General features: G+C 35.3%; 1 protein-coding gene across 2 annotated transcripts in view; it reads left to right on the top strand.

The window, feature by feature from the left end:
- BARD1 (BRCA1 associated RING domain 1) overlaps positions 1-12,023 on the top strand; it is a 126,209-nt gene that overhangs the window by 3,508 nt on the left and 110,678 nt on the right. The window lies entirely within an intron of this gene.

Consider the following 12,023-nt stretch of genomic DNA (forward strand, 5'->3'; position numbering starts at 1 on the left):
AAAATAACTCGGGAAGAAAATCAAAAATGCAAATAGTTCACATTTGTTTCCCAGTGTTCCTTCTTTGGGTGTAGCTGTTTCTGTCCATCATTTATCCATTGAAACTCAGGTCTCTTTGTCATAGAAATCCACTTCCATCAGAATACATCCTCATACAATATCGTTGTCGTTTGACTCTTAATAGTTATGATTTTGAGCTAGTGACATTTATTTCCGTTTCCTTTTTTTCTTTTTTCAATTCCATTTCTTCCATTTTTTCCATTTTAAAATGCAAAAGGGGTTGGGATTAGTCTAATGAGTTTTTAAAGATTTTTTTCTACTCAAAAACTCCATGATATTGTAAATCTTTGTCCAATAACCTCTGGAATGAAAAGTATTGGTTTAGCCATCAGTGGAGTCTTCCATTTTAAAGAAGTACATTTGCTATTTTGACTTGGAGTTTGGGTAACAGGAATCACCCGTCCAGGTCCTCCACTGACCCATCATGGAATTCTGATTCAAGTAGAATCAGCCCTTCAGGCCTTCTTCCCAAACAAGTTAGTTAATGAGAAGGGGGGGGGGAAAGGACATAAAAAATTTTTCTCCCCTAACTTCATCATCTCTTGATGGTCAACAGAAAGGAATGTAGAAGAGATGTAGGGAGTTTAGATAATTTGCAAACTAGATAATAGATTTTTGGATCCTTCTGGAATTTATTTGGATATGAAGCCCTGTACTTGAGGTATAAAGATAATCCCTGTCCCAAATAGAACTCTTTGATTATATATGCTTTAAATTCTACTGGGGGAAATAGACTTTTTCAGTTTCTCCTGAGATGTTGCCTACAGAGAGTACCTGGACAGAGATACAAATCCTAGACAAGATCAGATAATAATTCGGGATAATAATAATAAGTACTTCACATATTGTAGGTCAGGGCTTCTTAAAGTTTTTCCACTTACAACCCTTTTTTACCTGAGAAATTTCTGTGTAACCCTGGGTTATATGGGGATAAAAAACAGCTATCCAAATCAAACATTTACTGATAATAAATTGTAAAGAAATTTATTTTAAAACAATTTTTTGCTATACATATAATTTTATCATTTATTAAAGATGAAAGCTAATTTGCATACTAATGAGATAGATTGCTTATTTGTTTTTACAAAAAAGTCCCTTATCTCAGGAATGAAAGATTCCTTTCTTTATATGTATTGCTTTACTTAATCCTATGAATATGTATTATCATCTCCATTGTATTGGTGGAAAAAACTGAGGCTCCTGGAGCTTACCAAGTAAAAGGCCGAGTTAGAGTAGCACCCCTGATATTTAACTCCCAGACCAGTGCTTTTGAGAATACATTCCATTCGTATCTGGTGGATTGATATTTTTTCAAAATAAAATTGATTCATTGTACTTGGTGCTATTCTTATATATTTCTGCTGAAAAGCAATGGAATATTCATTTTTCTAGAGAATGAGTTGTGTCGAATGAAGTCATGTTTTGCAAAAAATCTTGTCCAGAAGTTTTAATCAACAAACTTGCTATGTCTTTAGGGGTAGAGGAAGTGAAGAATCATTTACTAAGCACCTACTATGTGCCAGACACTATACAATTGTTGGGGATAGAAAAAAGTGAATCAATTACACACACACCATAACCCCTTCCACCTGCTAAGAAATAGCATTTATTCATATATAAGGTAATGGTAATTTTGCACATGAAAAGAAAAACTAAAAGTGGTGTAATTGGTGGGAAATGGAGAGAGAACTCTCTGAACCCCCTCTTTATATGGAAACCTTGGAGCCCTTGTCCCCCACTGTGAGCACCAGATGTGTTTGGCTAGTTGCACTATATTTTATATATATATATATATATTTGACTTTTAATAACTTAAGGCTCCAAAATGATGTTGACTAATCTACTAGGCCAGATGGCTTTTGATATGGTATATGTCCAGGCCTCCTCAAAAGTTCCAGAGCTGTTTGAAAATATTGGGGAAAAAAAAAAGTCAGTCCAATTCTTTTTTTTAAGAGGTAACAAACAACACATTAGTGAACATTGAGGAAAAAAATAGTTTGTTCCCAAAGGAAGCAGGATTTGACAAGCACTGTATTTTCCCAGGTTTCATGTAAATTCAGATTGTGACAGCTACTTAGTGAATTATAATAATTAGGTGTGTATTTGCATTTTTGATTGGCTTTTAGTGATTTGGGGAATTTTCCAGTGTTCTTTTGTTTGTCTTTAGAATAACAACATTGAAAACCAGCATTCACTTTGTAGCTTTAAGATGTCTGTTGAGATGTCTTTTCTGTTCTTTTTGACTTTCTGGGAGGGGGATGGGATTGCAGGAGTCAGTTTTGAACTTTCTTGGAATAAATGCAAAGACCCCTCAATTTGGAATCAGCAAGCATTTATTAAATATCTATCATGTGCTGAGTGTACAAAGATAGAAAATGGCAGCCCCTGCATCCTAGCTCAGTGTCTAAAAGGGTACAAATCACTCTGTAATCCTCAGAGGGCAGTTGCTAACATCTGGATTCCTCATCTTATACTGTTCAGTCACATTCTCTGTCACCTCAAGTATCACTTAAATTTTGGGCCACTATTAACTCACCTGTTATCAGTAAAAGGATTTAACTGGACGGACTCTAACCTTCCCCTCTTTAAAGCTATATACCTTCAAGAGCTTTTGGTGTTCAGAACCCTTTGTTTTGATGAATAAAGATTCTCAGACATTATACTTAACTCATTTTCCCTTACTGATTGAGGATTACTAGAAAATAGATGATTGGCAGCTGTTTTTCTTGCTATTTGTGCTTATAACTATGTTTGTTGCTATGCTTTATATGCCTGACATTGTTGTAATTCTTACATGGATTAGTAAAGTGTTATCTATAATTCACCCAGGACTTTGAGGCAGGTTTTTTTTTTTTTTTTTCCCTTTTAATGCCTTTTCAGCTTCTACTTGCTGATATCCTCCCTTTCTTACCATCTGGCCCTCTCTCTGAAATATTTCTAATGGAACTACTTTAACTTTTTTTTGATAATAGCTTTTTATTTCAAAATACATGCAAAGATAGTTTTCAGCATTTACCCTTGCAAAACCTTGTGTTCCAAATTTTTCTCTCTTAATACAGCAACTAATCCAATATATGTTAAACATATGCAAATCTTCTAAACATATTTCTACATTTATCATGCTGCACAAGAAAAATCAGATCAAAAATGAGAAAGATTAAAAAAAAGCAAGCCAACAACAATAAAAAAGGTGACAATATTAGGTTATGGTCCCCATTCAGTCTCCATAGGCTCTCTCTGGATGCAGAAGGCTCTCTCCATCATAAATCTATTGGAATTTTCCTGAATCACCTCACTGTTAAAAAGGGTCATGTCCTTTAGAATTGATCATCACATAATCTTGTTGCTGTGTACAGTGTTCTCTTGGTTCTGTTCACTTAGCATCTGTACATGTTTTTTCATGCTTTTTTGAAATCAGTTTGCTTGTCAATGACAATAATATTCCATAACATTCACATACCATAACTTATTCAGCCATTCTCCAATTTATGGGCATCTCCTCAATTTCCAGTTCCTTGCCACTGCAAAAAGGGCTGCTACAAATATTTCTGCACATGTGGGTTCTTTTCCCTTTTTTAAGATCTCTTTGGGATACAAACCCAGTAGAGACACTGATGAATCAAAGGGAATGCACAGTTTGATAGCATTCATAGTAATGGAACTAATTCTAAGGTTGTGGTTCTGAATAAAGGGATGAATAAATGAAAGAAAAAATTATATTAATAATTTATTATGTATTATGCTGAACACAGCAGCACTTAACTACCTGTCTTCAGAGATAGCACAATGTGGATAGAGTAAAAAAAACTTGAAGCCAGAAAGATCTGAGTTCAAAATCTTCCTCTAATACATACTGTGGGATTTATCCTGAGAAAGGCATTTTTATTTTATTTTATTTTTTTATTATAGCTTTTTATTTACAAGATATATGCATGGGTAATTTTTCAGCATTAACAATTGCAAAACCTTTTGTTCCAGCTTTCCCCCTCCTTCCCTTTGCCCCTTCCCCCAGACGGCAGGTTGACCAATACATGTTAAATATGTTTAAGTGCAAGTTAAATATAATATATGTATACATGTCCAAACAGTTATTTTGCTGTACAAAAAGAATAGGACTTTGAAATAGTGTACAATTAGCCTGTGATGGAAATAAAAAATGCAGGCGGGCAAAAATAGAGGGATTGGGAATTCTATGTAATGGTTCATAGTCATCTCCCAGAGTTCTTTCGCTGGGTGTAGCTGATTCAATTAATTACTGCTTTATTGGAACTGATTTGGTTTATCTCATTGTTGAAGAGGGCCACATCCATCAAAATTGATCATCATATAGTATTGTTGTTGAAGTATATAATGATCTCCTGGATCTGCTCATTTCACTCAGCCTCAGTTCATGTAAATCTTTCCAGGCTTCTCTGAAATCATCCTGCAGATCATTTCTTACCAAACAATAATATTCGTATACCATAATTTATTCAGCCATTCTCCAATTGATGGGAGTTTCCATCACTTTCCAGTTTCTGGCCACTACAAAGAGGCCTGCCACAAACATTCAGGCATGTACAGATTCCTTTCCCTTTATGATTTCTTTGGGATAGAAGCCCAGTAGTAACACTTGCTGGATCAAAGGGTATGCACAGTTTTTTGGGGCATAGTTCCAAATCATTCTCCAGAATGGCTGGATGTATTTACGATTCCACCAACAATGTATCAGTCTCCCAGTTTTCCCACATCCCCTCCAACATTCCGCCTTATCTTTCCCTGTCATTCTAGCCAATCTGACAGGTGTGTAGTGGTATCTCAGAGTTGTCTTAATTTGCATGAGAAAGGCATTTTTAAACAACAACAAAAGAAATGAAAGTGTTATATTGTGATCATACTCAGTCCCTACAATCCTCTTTGGGTGTAGATGGCTCTCTCCATCACAAGATCATGGAACTGGCCTGAATCATCTCATTGTTGGAAAGAGTCACAAATTGGTCATCTAATAATGAAAGAAATCTTTTTAATGTCATTTTAATGAGGTAGATTTTAATGGGCTTTGGGATATGACCAGTTCTTGGGTTTAAAGTTAAAGGGAAGGTGAATAAGGATGGAAGAGTTAATTTAATCCTGGATTTAGAACTGGAATTGTGGAGGGAGATTAGGGAGGAAGGCGATCCTTATCAAGCAGATGGGCAGTGTCTAGCAAATAGGGAGTAAAGTAGACAGAATGGGCATGATGATTGGATAAGAAATATTCTTGGAGTTCCATTGCCTTCTGGTCATTTAGTGAAATACATATTTTTTTAAGTTCTAAGAACCTTGAATCAGCTTTAGGAATCTAGTGCAGTCACCAAATTGAAAACTAAAATGACTTGCTTACCTAACATAGGTAATAAATACATAAGCAGAAGCAGAATTCAAATCCAGTATTGATTGTAGAAGTAAGAGATTGAACTATATTTTTAAATTTCCTTCTAAATCTTTCTAAATTTTTGATCCTGTAATTTTGTCCACATCTAGTGCTCTTTTCACTATACCACCGTCAATGCAATCAAAGTCACTATACAGTTCAGTATACTTTAAGGATATTTTCCATTTAAAAATAAAAGCCATTATGTTCTTATACAATGCATAACACAGTTCTTTTCAAATTGGGTTGATGATGTTAAAATGAATTTTTAGACCATTATGGAAGTTTTTTCTTTTGATTATGCTCACCCTTCCCAGAAACAGTCCATCCTCCACTTAGCTGCCAAAAGAATCTTTCTAAAGCCCAGACCTACTTCATTGGCTCCCTTATCTCTTAAAGATTGAATATAAAATCTTTGGTATTCAAACCTACTCCCCTTTTACCTTTCCAGTCCTTTTATACCATATACTCCCACCCCCATATTCTTATCCAGTTGGATGTAACGGGATGGATGTAACTTATTCTAATAGGTTGTTCAGGGACCCACAACTTAAATAAGTGGAGAACATGAACTTCAAATTAATAACTGTAAGGACACCAGCTTCTTCTCTAAATTGTGCTTCTTCTGTGATCTCTGCTGGACACTGCCTTTTAAATAAACACTGCATTGTCCTCACCTTTGCCCTGGTCAGAAGTTGCATACAGTCGGTAATCAAAAAATATTTTGTGATGAAAGAACCATGCAAATGTATTTAGTAAAAGTGCTTTAAGTGAGGAGGACTTTTGTGTGTCTTATCTGTTTGGGAAGTCAGTCAGCCCTTTCCCAAATGTCATTTGCTTCTAGAGGAAAATTCTCAAGATTGAATAACTAAACCCTTTCTGATTTCCTTGGATCTGCTATTTCAGTTTTGTATTTTATACAGTGCCATCTAACTTGTCTCTAAAATGGAGATTCTTCTAAAATTATCTTTTTGAATCTCTAAAATGGAAATCCTTCCAAAAATTTTTATAAGTGCATTCATCTTTTAATTTTTCCTCTATTTTTTAAATAGAATTTTATTTTTTCTCCCCCAGTTACAAGTCAAGAAAATTTTTATTATTCATTTTTATGAGATTTTCCAAGATTTACGAATTTTGGGCATTCTTTTTTTTTTTTTTAATAATTTTTTTAACATCACAGAAATTTCCCTTAAGTATTCCTCTCCCTTCCTTTCCCAGAGAGCCACCTCAAATAACAAATAATATTTTTAAAGTTAAAAAAAAACAGAACCAGTACAGATTGAACCAGTACAGATTAATATATTGCAAAAATCTGAAAATGTGTGCAATGTACCATCCTTGTAGACCTACAATGTCTGCAAAGGGATGAGGTATCTTGGAATTTTTTCTTTTTTGGAGTAATGTTTTTTCTTTGTAATTCTGCAACCTTTGACTTTTTGCTCTTTTTTTAAAATTTGTGTATTTTTCTTTCCATCTATGCTGTTATAATTTGTGTATATTTCTTGATTGCTAACAGTTCTTTGCTGTTACAATAAAAGTGTTGCCATGATTGTTTTAGTGTGTTTGGGCACTTTATTCTTAATAAATTTCTTTAGGTATAAACCTAACTATGGAATTTCTGGGTCAAAGGCATGGATATTTTAGTCATTGCTTAATAATAAAAACAAAAATTGGCATTCTTAACAGAAGGCTTAACTTTTGCCTCTGAAATATGTGTTCTTCCTCACTGATTTTCCCTTCTTCCATTTTGGGAATTTTTTTTTTTATTGTCGAGCATTTTTTAGTTTTAATCAACTTTTTGGTACATTTCAGGATTCAGTGAGATTTACTCTAGTTTTAAATACCTTGAGACCCTTTGAAAAGGGAGGCATTATGTAATCATTTTTCTTAGATTAAATAGCATCTTATAGCTAAAGAACAATTTTGCTTCCAGTTAAGGAGCGTTTTGGCTAAATAAGAACTTTGCTTTTTTTTCTTCTCCTTTTTCATGTGCAGAGAATTTGCATATCATTAGGGCCTTCTTTTCTTAAGCTTATTTTTGTCAATGCTTAGTTCTTCTATGTCAAAGGATTATGACAGCAGAGACCTTTTCTCATCAGTTGCTTGTGATGTCATAGAATTATCATGACAGAAGGAGAAAAAAAAACCCAAATCCTTGAATTTTCAAGGAATAGAAATCCTGTTATGTAAATGTCCTTTGTTATGTAAAATCCAGAGGTTGTTCTTTTAAGGATCTGAAATAATGTCTAGGCTAGAAGTAGAAATCTTAGCAGATTAGAAGTGACCTTCACAATCATCTGGACCGAACAGATCATAATCTGATTTTGCTCTTTAGTTGGCCATTCCATTCATTATAATAAGTATTTGTTGGCTGGCCGCTATGGGCACATGGCACTGTGTGTGTAAGACATGGCCCGGCCCTCCCGGAATGTACTGTCCGACTGGGGGGACGGACATGAGACACTTTATGAGGGTTATGCAAGTCATTGCTCATTTAGTTTAGAGCCACAGACCTCCTGCTGAATGATTAAGAGGGGCAGGGAAGTGGTTTACGGGCCTAGAACCCGATTTTGAAGGAGAGGTGAAATTGAAGAAGATGGCAGGGCCTGTTGCATGCACAGCTGGGGGCCTGAATCCTGGCTCTGCTGTCTTAACTAGTCGTTTCGCTGCCCTGGGTTTCAGGATTCTCCTCTGCAAAAGGGGGCCAGGGTGTGGAGTGCTGTGTATTAGGCTTGGCTCTCTAGTGGATGGAGGAGGAGAATGAAATGGCATTCAGGGGTAGTAAAATCCAGGAATAGGCAGTGGACACGATAGATTTGGAGAGAATAGTGGACAGATAGTGTAATTTGAAGGAGAAGGTTCAAGAACAGGAGAGAATGTTGAATAGGTCATATGGAGGTGGGTCATAGAATGCCAGGTAAAGTTTTGATAGTATTATCCTTTAGGTATACTCATTATGTATCCGGCACTGTGTGTCAATAGAACAGATATTTGCCCCCTTAAAGGGCTTACTATGGGTTTGATTTTGTTGTTGTTTCTTTTTATGTAAATTATTTACATATGTTTGTGTATATATGTATATATTTACACATATATTTATATATATTATATATAGACACACATATGCACACACTTTATGAATCACGTTGGGAGAGAAAAATCAGAATAAAAGGGAAGAATCATAAGAGAAAAAATAAGGAAAAAAATGAACAAAGCATGTGTTGATTTACATTCAATCTCCATAGTTATTTATCACTGTCTTTTCCTGTCATCTTAGCCAATGTGAGAAATGTGAGGTGATACCTCAGAGTTGTTTTATTTTGCATTTCTCTAATCAATAGTGAGTTAGAGAATTTTTTCATATAACTGTAAAAATGGCTTTAATTTCATCATCTGGAAATTGTTCATATTCTTTGACTCTAAGGCTTACTATATTTTTCCTTTTTTTTCTTTTTCTCCGCCCCCCCCCCAAGCAATTAGGGTTAAGTGACTTGCTCAAAGTCACACAGCCAGGAAGTGTTAAGTGTCTGAGGTCGGATTTGAACTTAGGTCCTCCTCACTTCAGGGCTGGTGCTCTATCCATTGTGCCACCTAGCTGCCCTGTGTTTTAAACGGGATGTGGTGAGCCTGTTTTTTTCAATTGTGGCTGATTCTCTATGACTCCATTTGGAGTTTTCTCTGCAAAAATCTGGAATGGTTTGCCATTTCCTTTTCTGGCTCATTTTGTAGTTGAGGAAACTGAGACAAACAGGGATAAAGTGATTTGCCTAGAATCACACAGTAAATATCCGATGCTGAATTTGAACTCAGGTCTTTGCTTATTAAAAATAGGCAGAGAGGTGGTTCAGTGGTTAGAGTGACTTAGCTTCCTGAGTTAAATCTGGCTTCAGACATTTCTTAACTGTGTGATGCTAGGCAAGTGATTTAAAACAGGAAACTATTTGCCTCAGTTTCCCCACATGTAAAGTGAGCTGGAGAAGGAAAAGGGAAACCACTATAGTGTCTTTGCCAAGAAAACCCCAAATGGGGTCATGAACAAGACTGTAAATGACTGAAGCTTAACAACAATTATACAGAATGTCTTAAAATATCTGTGGACTTCCCAGACTAATGATTTGTTGCCTATATTTCAGTATTGTCAGTCTGGGTAAAAGAGTTCTTTACTTAGTCAGGACCACAAAGACATCTGACATATGTACTGCTCATTTTTATCAAGTGAAATGTGATAGAAAAAGTCAGGTATTGTGAGTTTTTAAAAAGTAATGGCTTGTATAATGTCAGTGAACACCCTTTTAGATCTCTTGAGAGCGAGAATGTGGTTGTATACTCCGCTTTTGTGCCGCTTCTGAAAAGCTCAATTTCACTTTAATGCTTTTAGCTACTAAAATGTGCAGTGTGACACTTTTGATCTTTCTAGAGATGCAGAAATATTTTTTTTATTGATATGTTATATGTATACACAGGGAATGGGATATAATGCTGTAAATATTTAAAGGGTTCTAAGGATAGCAAAGCAAGCAATGAACTTGATGCTCACCTGAATCTTGGATTTTTTTTCTGTTTTTTCCCCCATCTCCCTGTGGTATGTTATAACTTCGTATTTGGTTTTTAATAGGGCACTTTCTTAAACAGAATTATCTGATGCATTTAGGTGTTTTGAAAGGCCTCACTCCTGGGTTTTAGAAAGACAGGTACACTAATGCATTGCTGGTGGAACTGTGAATTACCAAAACAAACATTTTGGAATTATGCAAATAAAGTGGCTAACATATTCATTCCCTTTGATTCAGATATTCTAAGCACATACCCCAAGGAGATTACTGACAAAAAGAAAATCTCCATTTATATCAAAATATTTATGGTAGCACTTCTAGCAGTAATAAAGAACTGGAGATAAAATAGATAGCTATCGATTATGGACTGGCTAAATAAATTATACATGAATATAAAATAGGATATTAATGTACCACAAGACATTATAAATATGATAATATGAAATGATGCAGTCAATAGGTATTTATTAAATATTTACTATGTAATCAGACACTATGTTAAAGTATATATATCTATATATATCTATATATATATACATATATATATATATGTATATATATAGATATAAATAGAAGGGGAAACAAAATCTGCCCCTGTTCTGGAGGAGCTAACAATCTAATGGGGAAGGCCACATAATAGAGAGCTGAAAAATGAAGGAGAGGAGGAAGTACCCAGTTCTGCTAGGACCATGTAAAATAGAGGGAGGCATCTAGGAAAGTGTTGAACACCTCTTTGTCCTGGAAATTGGAGGCTTTGAGAAGAACCGGCCAATTAGAAGGTGCGATCTCAGGAACTGGGAGGGCTTCCAAAGTGAGAAGTAATTGAGGGATGGACTGAGCTTCCAGAGGATAGGTCAGCAGTGCAGCCTCGGGAGCTGGAAGACAGTATGTACATAGATCATCACAATTTAAGTGGAAACAGCACAAAGCAATTGAAACCCAAGTATTATGAATTTATAAAGGCCAAGTTTGACCCTTGAAGGACTGTGAAAAGACCATTTCCCCTTTTAAAGAAGGGCAGGGCCACATTTAGAATACATTATACATGTCAATTAATATATATATATATATAATATATAGTTATTACTGACATTTTCCCTTATTTTTCTTTTTTTTTTAATTAGTTTTTTATTGACAGAACATATGCATGGGTAATTTTTCAACATTGACCCTTGCAAACACTTCTGTTCAACTTTTCCCCTCCTTCCCCCTACCCCCTTCCCTAGATGGCAGGCAGTCTCACACATGTTAAACATTTTAAAGTATATCTTAAATATAACATGTGTATATATTTATACATTTTACTTATTGCACAAGAAAAATCAGATTTAGAAAGAAGGTAAAAATAACCTGGGGAAAAAAACAAAAATGCAAGCAAACAACAACAGAAAGAGTATAAATGCTATGTTGTTGTCCACACTCATTTCCCAGTGTTCTTTCGCTGGGTGTAGCTGGTTCTGTTCATCACTGATCAATTGGAACTGAATTGGATCCTCTCATTGCCTAAGAGAGCCACTTCCATGATATTTTTTTTTTTTATTCAAGTTTTTTTTTCCCCCTTTCTAAAAGATGGTATAAAGGATGGCTCTATAGCAGAGTTTGGGAAAGGGATATAGGGTAATATTTGGGCTACATAAAGCCAAAATTTATCCATCTATGATGTCCATCTTTTTGGGGCAACACAGTGGATAGATTGCTAAACCTAAAATCAGGATTTGAGTAACAATTCATTCTCAGACACTTAATTAATTGTGTGATCTTTCTTGCTTAATCTCTTTTCCTCAATTTCCTCATCTGGAAAATGAACTGGAGAAGGAAATGGATCTTTGTAAAGAAAACTTCAACTGGGGTCATAAAGGTAGGAAAAGATAGAAAAAATAATGGAACAACTACCAAAACAACAATCTGTCTACCTACCTATTTATGAAGCAGTTTCTCAGACTTAGTTTAGGCAACTCGCTTCTCCCCAGTGGTTCCCGCTGGACACGGTTAAAAACAAGAAATTCAGATAGTACCTC

This window comes from Antechinus flavipes, chromosome 3, assembly GCF_016432865.1.
Source record: "Antechinus flavipes isolate AdamAnt ecotype Samford, QLD, Australia chromosome 3, AdamAnt_v2, whole genome shotgun sequence".
In the NCBI taxonomy this organism is placed as follows: domain Eukaryota; kingdom Metazoa; phylum Chordata; class Mammalia; order Dasyuromorphia; family Dasyuridae; genus Antechinus; species Antechinus flavipes.